At 40.1% G+C, this 7,876-nt stretch overlaps 1 non-coding gene across 1 annotated transcript; it reads right to left on the reverse strand.

Moving 5' to 3' along the window:
• Window positions 1-675: 675 nt before the first annotated feature.
• Window positions 676-783, reverse strand: LOC127742305 (small nucleolar RNA R71). The gene has a single exon (XR_008003493.1). It is a non-coding gene; the product is annotated as a small nucleolar RNA R71 (small nucleolar RNA).
• Window positions 784-7,876: the final 7,093 nt, after the last annotated feature.

Genomic DNA, 7,876 nt, shown 5'->3' on the forward strand with positions numbered 1-7,876 from the left:
TTTGATAAATTGCATCACTCACACTAACAATCATTCTAACAAAAAATTGTCTTCATTATATCTCCTGTTGTGCATTCTGTTTGTTGTATGACAGGGAAAAGAGAAGGAATCTCAACATCCTTTGATTCAGAGCCTGAGAGAACTCTTTGGAGACGAAAAAGGGAAGCAAGAGGAAAAAGAATTGTTGGTGCTGAGGAAGAGGAAGAATATTTTGAACCCAACATGGAAGAGAATTTGGAGAACAATCAGGAAGAAGAAGCTCATAATCATGCCAGAGAAGGCCATGCAAACCGGGTTGGGCATGAAAGGAGGGTCTTAGGATCCTATATCAATCCTAATCCAGGAAACTGTGGAAGCAGCATTCAGAAACCCACCATTCATGCCAACAATTTCGAGCTAAAACCTCAGCTCATCACTTTGGTGCAAAATAATTGCTCATTTGGAGGAGGTGCTCCAGAAGACCCTAACCAACACTTGACCAGCTTCTTGAGGATTTGTGACACAGTGAAGACAAATGGAGTCCACCCGGATGTCTATAGGTTGCTCTTATTCCCCTTTTCACTCAGGGACAAGGCAACAAAGTGGCTTGAATCCTTCCCAAAAGAAAGCCTAACAGATTGGGAGGAGGTAGTGAACAAGTTTTTAGCAAGATTTTACCCTCCTCAAAAGATTAATATGCTAAGAACTGAGGTGCAAACTTTTAGGCAACAAGATGGTGAGATACTTTATGAAGCATGGGAGAGATTCAAAGACTTGACAAGGAGATGCCCACCAGAGATGTTTAATGAGTGGATTCAACTTCACATCATCTATGAAGGTCTTTCCTATGAGTCAAAGAAGGTTGTAGATCATTCATCAAGAGGTTCTTTAAACAAGAAGAAAACTGTTGAAGAAGCCATAGATGTCATTGAAACAGTTGCTGAGAATGACTACTTCTATGCCTCTGAAAGAAGTAACACTAGAGGAGTCATGGAGCTAAACCATATGGATGCACTATTAGCCCAAAACAAAATGATCACCAAGCAGCTAGCAGATCTTACCAAGAAGGTGGAAGAGAACCAAGTTGCAGCAGCCATCACCTCATCACCAACTCATGAAGGAGTAAACATAGGAGAAGAAGGTGACTGGGAGCAAGCCAACTATGTGGGAAATTCACCTAGACAAGTTCATGATCCATACTCTAAAACATATAACTCTGGATGGAAAAATCACCCCAACTTTGGATGGGGAAACCAACAAGACCAAGGACAAGATTTGAAATGTTCCAACTTCAACTCCAACAACAATGCCACTCATCATAACACATCACAGAGATATTACAAACATCCATCTAGTCAACCTTCTCAACCACCTAATCTCAACCCACCATCATCCACAGATGATAGGCTTTCAAAGATTGAAGGTCTACTCAAAATTCTATGCAAAGATATTCATGATAGTAAAGATTTTCGGGAAGAAGTGCAGTCTAACATGCAGAATCAAGATGCTGCCATCAAAAAACTGGAAACACAGATTGAATTCTTATTCAAGTAAACCCCTGGGCACAACAATTGCAGCAATATTAACTCAATACCAAGGGAAGAATGTCAGGCCATCACCCTCAAGAGTGGGAAGGAATTGAAGGAGACCCACAAGAAACCATCAGAGAAAGAATTGGATGAAGAAAACAAGGGACATGAGGAATCTCACACCTCAATCCCCAAGTCACATCAAGAAAGAGAAGTACCCAATCCATACCTCTCAAAGGCCCCATACCCACAACAGTTAAAATTAAAGAAGAAGGGAGAGGACAACCAATTCTCAAGATTCTTGGAGATCTTCAAGAAATTACAAATAAACATACCCTTTGCTGAAGCAATCGAGCAAATGCCACTCTATGCCAAGTTCTTGAAAGAGTTGATGACCAAAAAGAGAAGCTGGAAGAATAATGAGACTGTGGTACTTACAGAAGAATGCAGCGCCATCATCCAACACAAATTGCCTCAAAAATTGAAGGATCCTGGGAGTTTCTAAATCCCCTGTATCATTGGAGAAATCACTGTGGAAAAGGCCTTATGTGATTTAGGAGCCAACATAAATCTAATGTCTCTAGCAATGATGAAAAAGATGAAGATTGAAGAAGCCAAACCAACAAGAATGGCCCTCTAACTAGCAGACAGGTCATTCAAATTTCCCCATAGGATAGTAGAAGACTTGTTAGTGAAGGTGGGAGACTTTATTTTCCCAGTAGATTTCGTAGTACTAGACAAAGAAAAAGGAGCTAAGACCTCCATCATCCTGGGGAGGCCATTTTTAGCCACTGCCGGAGCCATTATTGATGTCCAAAAGGGTGAACTTGTCCTCAGATTACACAAGGAGAAAATGACATTCAATGTGTTTAAGGCCATGAGATACCCACATGACTTATTGGGAGAATGTATGAGGCTGGACTCAGTACAAGCTTTGGTACAAGAAACTCTTGAAGAAGAGCTTGAAGCATCAACAGAAGAGGAGTTAGCAACAAGCGAAAAAGCTGCAGCCGCTGAAATACATGTTCAAAGTGGGCTAGAAGAGAAGGAGGAAAGAAAAGAAGTACCCAAATTGGAGCTTAAGGCACTGCCAACCACTCTTAAGTATGCATACTTGGGAGAAAATAAAAGCTATCCAGTAATCATAAATTCAGCTCTCAGCCAAGAACAAGAGGAAGAGTTGCTTCAAGTCTTACGACGGCATAAAGATGCGATTGGATGGACACTTGCTGACTTGAAGGGAATCAGTTCAGCCATATGCATGCATAAAATACTCTTAGAAGAAGGTGCCAGACCTTCCATTCAGCCCCAAAGAAGGTTAAATCCATCAATGAAAGAAGTAGTGCAGAAAGAAGTCATGAAGTTGTGGCAGGGAGGAGTAATCTATCCAATCTCAGACAGCCAATGGGTCAGTCCAGTTCAGGTGGTTCCCAAGAAAGGGGGAATCACTGTGGTGCCCAACGAAAGGAACGAGCTAATCCCTACAAGAACCATTACAAGCTGGAGAATGTGTATTGACTACAGGAAGCTTAATGAGGCCACAAGAAAATATCATTTCCCACTTCCCTTCATGGACCAAATATTGGAAAGACTTGCGGGACATGCATATTATTGTTTTCTAGATGGGTATTCAGGATACAACCAAATAGTGGTTGATCCAAGAGACCAAGAGAAAACATCATTCACTTGCACATATGGAGTGTTTGCCTATAGGCGCATGCCATTCGGGCTATGTAATGCACCCGCAACCTTCCAACGCTATATGCTCTCCATCTTCTCAGATATGATAGAGAAGTTCATTGAAGTTTTCATGGATGACTTTTCAGTATTTCGAGATTCCTTCCCTAGTTGCCTAACCCATCTTGCCTTGGTATTGAAAAGATGTCAAGAAACCAACTTAGTCTTGAACTGGGAAAAATGTCACTTCATGGTGACAGAGGGAATAGTTCTTGGCCATAAAGTTTCTAATCAAGGCATTGAGGTAGCCAGAGCTAAGGTCGAGTTAATTGAAAAATTACCTCCACCCAGTGATGTCAAGGCAATTAGGAGTTTTTTGGGGCATTCTGGCTTTTATAGAAGGTTTATTAAAGATTTTTCAAAGATAGCCAAGCCCTTAAGAAATCTCCTAATTTCTGATACACCATTTAATTTTGATGAGAAATACATGCTAGCATTTGAAAACTTGAAAAAGAAATTGTCCTCTGCTCCTATCATTTCCCCGCCTGATTGGAACTTACCCTTTGAATTGATGTGTGATGCATCTGATTTTGCACTTGGGGCCGTGTTAGGGCAGAGGAAAGACAATTTAGTCCATGTGATATACTATGCTAGCAAAGTCCTCAATGATGCTCAAAGAAACTATACCACTACTAAAAAGGAGTTGCTAGCAATAGTTTTTGCATGTGACAAGTTCAGATCATATCTCATTGGTGCTAAAGTGATTATTTTTACAGATCATACAACACTTAAATATTTATTTGCCAAGCAAGAATCAAAACCAAGACTAATAAGATGGATCTTATTGTTGCAAGAATTCAATATTGAAATCAGAGACAAGAAAGGAGTGGAGAACAAGGTAGCAAATCACTTATCCAGAATCCATCATGAAGAAGGTGGAACACATGATACAAGTGTGAACGAGCTCTTCCCTGATGAGCAATTAATGACAATTCGCAAAGCACCATGGTTTGCAGACATTGCCAACTTCAAGGCAACCGGGGCTCTACCTCTAGGGATCAATAAACATCAAAAAAGAAAGCTCATAAATGATGCAAAATATTTTGTTTAGGATGAGCCATATCTCTTCAAGAAGTGTTCAGATGGAATCCTTAGAAGATGTGTCTCGGAAGAAGAAGGACGAGAGGTCCTATGGAATTGCCACGGCTCATGCTATGGAGGCCATTTTGGAGGGGACAGAACTACAGCAAAGGTGTTACAAAGCAGATTCTTTTGGCCCACCCTTTTTAAGGATGCTAAAGAACTAGTAAAGAGCTGCAATGAATGCCAAAGATCTGGAAACTTGCCCAAAGGAAATGAGATGCCACAAAATTTCATCCTGGAACTGGAACTGTTTGATGTGTGGGGAATCGATATCATGGGACCATTCCCAACCTCATACTCAAACAAATACATCTTGGTAGCAGTGGATTACATTTCCAAGTGGGTAGAGGCTATTGCCACTCCAACGAATGATAACAAGATGGTCATGAACTTCCTCAGGAAGAACATCTTTAGTCGTTTTGGAGTCCCTAGAGCACTTATCAGTGATGGAGGGAATCATTTTTGTAACAAACCACTAGAAGCTCTCCTCCTACGATATGGGGTAAAACATAAGGTTGCCACACCTTATCATCCCCAAACAAGTGGGCAAACTGAGATATCCAACCGAGAGCTAAAAAGAATTTTGGAAAAGACTGTAGGTGCATCAAGAAAGGATTGGGCGAAGAAGTTAGATGATGCTCTTTGGGCATACCGAACAACATTCAAAACACCAATTGGAATGTTCCCATATCAACTGGTGTATGGGAAAGCGTGTCATTTACCGCTGGAGCTGGAACACAAAGCTCTCTGGGCTCTCAAGATACTAAATTTTGACAGCATTACTGCTGGTGCAAAGAGGATCTTGCAGCTGAAGAGATGGAGGAATTTAGATCACAAGCCTATGAAAATGCCAAGATTTATAAAGAAAAAGCAAAGAGAAGACATGACATGCATATTGCACCTAGGAGTTTCGAAAAGGGGCAACAAGTACTCCTCTACAATTCCAAATTGAGACTGTTCTAAGGAAAACTCAAATCAAGGTGGTCCGAACCTTTCTTTGTCACAAAAATCTCGCCATATGGACACATAGAAATCATGGATGAAGGTTCAGAGAGGACTTTCACTGTGAACGGACAAAGGCTGAAGCATTATATGGGCAACATGGGGGAAAACCCCAGAGTAAAGTATCATCTCAAGTAATGGAGGAATCGTCAAGCTAGCCCAACCTGAGGTAGTTTCCTTTTCATCTTCACCTCAATCAAAATCACAAGTTGTTTCCCCTGTATTGCAAGGAGCTAAGTTTGGTGTTCCACACCAAAACAATCAAGGAGTGAAAGTGTAATTCTAAGTTTGGTGTTCCACCAAAGATATTAGTTAGAATCACACTACACCCCCCAAAAAAAAAACATATTGCTAGCTCCAACCAATCAAGGGAATCACTTAGCTGTAGTTTAGTTTCCATTAAGAATTGTTTGGTTACAACATGATATAAGGTTCTTTGCATGTATGCAAACTTTTGTACTAGGCAAGAAACTAAGTTTGGTGTTCACACACCAAATTCAGTTCAGAAGTTCACTAGCATACATGCAAGCTAACTATTTTTCAAGTGCTTCGGGAACAAGCAACTTCCAATAACTTTGCAGGAACCTTATGAGGAAATGGTGCACCTTCATACAAGGAGGTAAAGTAGCAAAGACTATGGACGATGACAAAGAGGAGGACAACTAGAAACCACCACTCGAAGGTTGTATTATTACTTAATTCCATATGCTGAGAATGTAAAAAAAAAGGAAAATGTCTTTTCAATTCTGTCTTTAGTTCTTCATTGCTTAGGTCTATGTTATTGAGCCTAATGTCTTGAATGCACACTGTCATCTTGCTTGCTTGTATGCTTGTCTCTTTAAGTTAATCAAAAAGAAAATGTTATGGAAAGAACAAGAAGGGAGTCATTTTGTGAAGTGCATTCTAAGTGTTTGTGGTAGGATGATTAGTAAGCTAAGTTGGTTCACCAAGAAAGGAAAGAAAGCAACTATCCATCCTAAGTCATAAATTTGAGACACATTCCTTGAGGCTAGCTAAATAATAAGATCCCAACAAGAAAAGAAAAAGAGTAATACAAGTGGAAATAAGAAAAGGAACACAAAAAGGAACAATGCTAGGCACCAAGGGTTGTGAAGCTGAGGCATGTGTCTGTGGTGTTTATGTACAAGGGATATACTTGGATGAATAAGCTCTTAGGGGTGCCTTATCACTTGGTAACTTGGATTAACTAATCCGGAATTATCAGCTGAAAATCCACTATCAAGAGTAACCCCTGTTACAGAGCACTTAGAACCCAAAGAGGTGCTGGACACTAAGGTCTCAAGAAAGAAAGAATAACAAACCATGTGCCTGTGGTGTGTATGTATGAGAGAAAGAGACTTGAGGGAGTAAGTCCTTAGGGGTGTCTTAACACCTAGCACCTTAAAACCAACTGGTTTGGGAGTGTTGGCTGAAAGCTTATCATAAAAAGTCGCCCTCTTACAGAACACTTAGCCAAAAGAAAAATGTAATAAGCTTAAAGAGAAGGATCAATAAGAAAGAAGCCTCAAGGGATGCAATCAAGAGAGTGTCTAGGGATTTGATAAAGGCTTGAAACCTAAAAGGAAAGAACCTAAGTTGCTATGCATGAAACTCAATAAACCATGAATGCTATTCCCATCTTTCTTCTTGTTCCTTTATTTCATTTTGCTTATGCTTCAGTACTTGCTTAGGGACAAGCAAGCTTTAAGTTTGGTGTTGTGATGCCAGGGCATCTAGGCCAGTTTCACTGACCTTTTCTTTACTGTTTTAGGGTAGTTTCATGCATTTTCCTAGTAAACAAGGCAAGTTTTGGGTGAAAATACACTTACACCTTCATTCAAGCAACTATTGTGAATTTTGCATGATTTCATGAGATTTTTTGCCAGAATTACATGATATTTTAATGATGCATGATCTCATGATTTTGGCTAGAGCTTTGATGCACTTTAATTGCTTAATTTCAAGACAAATGAAGCATGGAAGAACCATGTTAGCATTCACGTTAACTTAGTTAATGTGACTACTAACATGGGATGGCAATTGGCTTGCAACGTTAATGAGAAAAGTGATCACCAATAACGCCTGCAAAGCCACTTCATAGCCTACGTTAAGAGCTACGTTAACTAAGTTAACGTGGTACTTAACGTAGAAGGAAAGGAAGACTCCACGTTAATGAGAAACGTGAACTCCAATAACGTTGAAAAACTAGGCAATGCCCCACGTTAAGAGTCACATTAACTAAGTTAACGTGAACTCTAACATAGACAAGGATCAACACTGCCAACGTTAGTGACACTCACTTTTGTCACTAACGTTGGATCATTTTCATTGCCTACGTTAACTCTCACGTTAATATTGTTAACGTGAAAGTTAACGTGGAGTGGGGTTCAAAGAACCAACGTTAGTGACACTCACTTTTGTCACTAATGTTGGAAGATGGCTTCATTACTACGTTAAAAGCCACATTAACTTAGTTAACGTGGGTTCTAACGTAGGGGATTAAGGCAATTAGAGCGTTAGTGACAAAGGTGAGTGTCACTAACGCT

This window comes from Arachis duranensis, chromosome 9 (genome assembly GCF_000817695.3).
Source record: "Arachis duranensis cultivar V14167 chromosome 9, aradu.V14167.gnm2.J7QH, whole genome shotgun sequence".
Taxonomy (NCBI): domain Eukaryota; kingdom Viridiplantae; phylum Streptophyta; class Magnoliopsida; order Fabales; family Fabaceae; genus Arachis; species Arachis duranensis.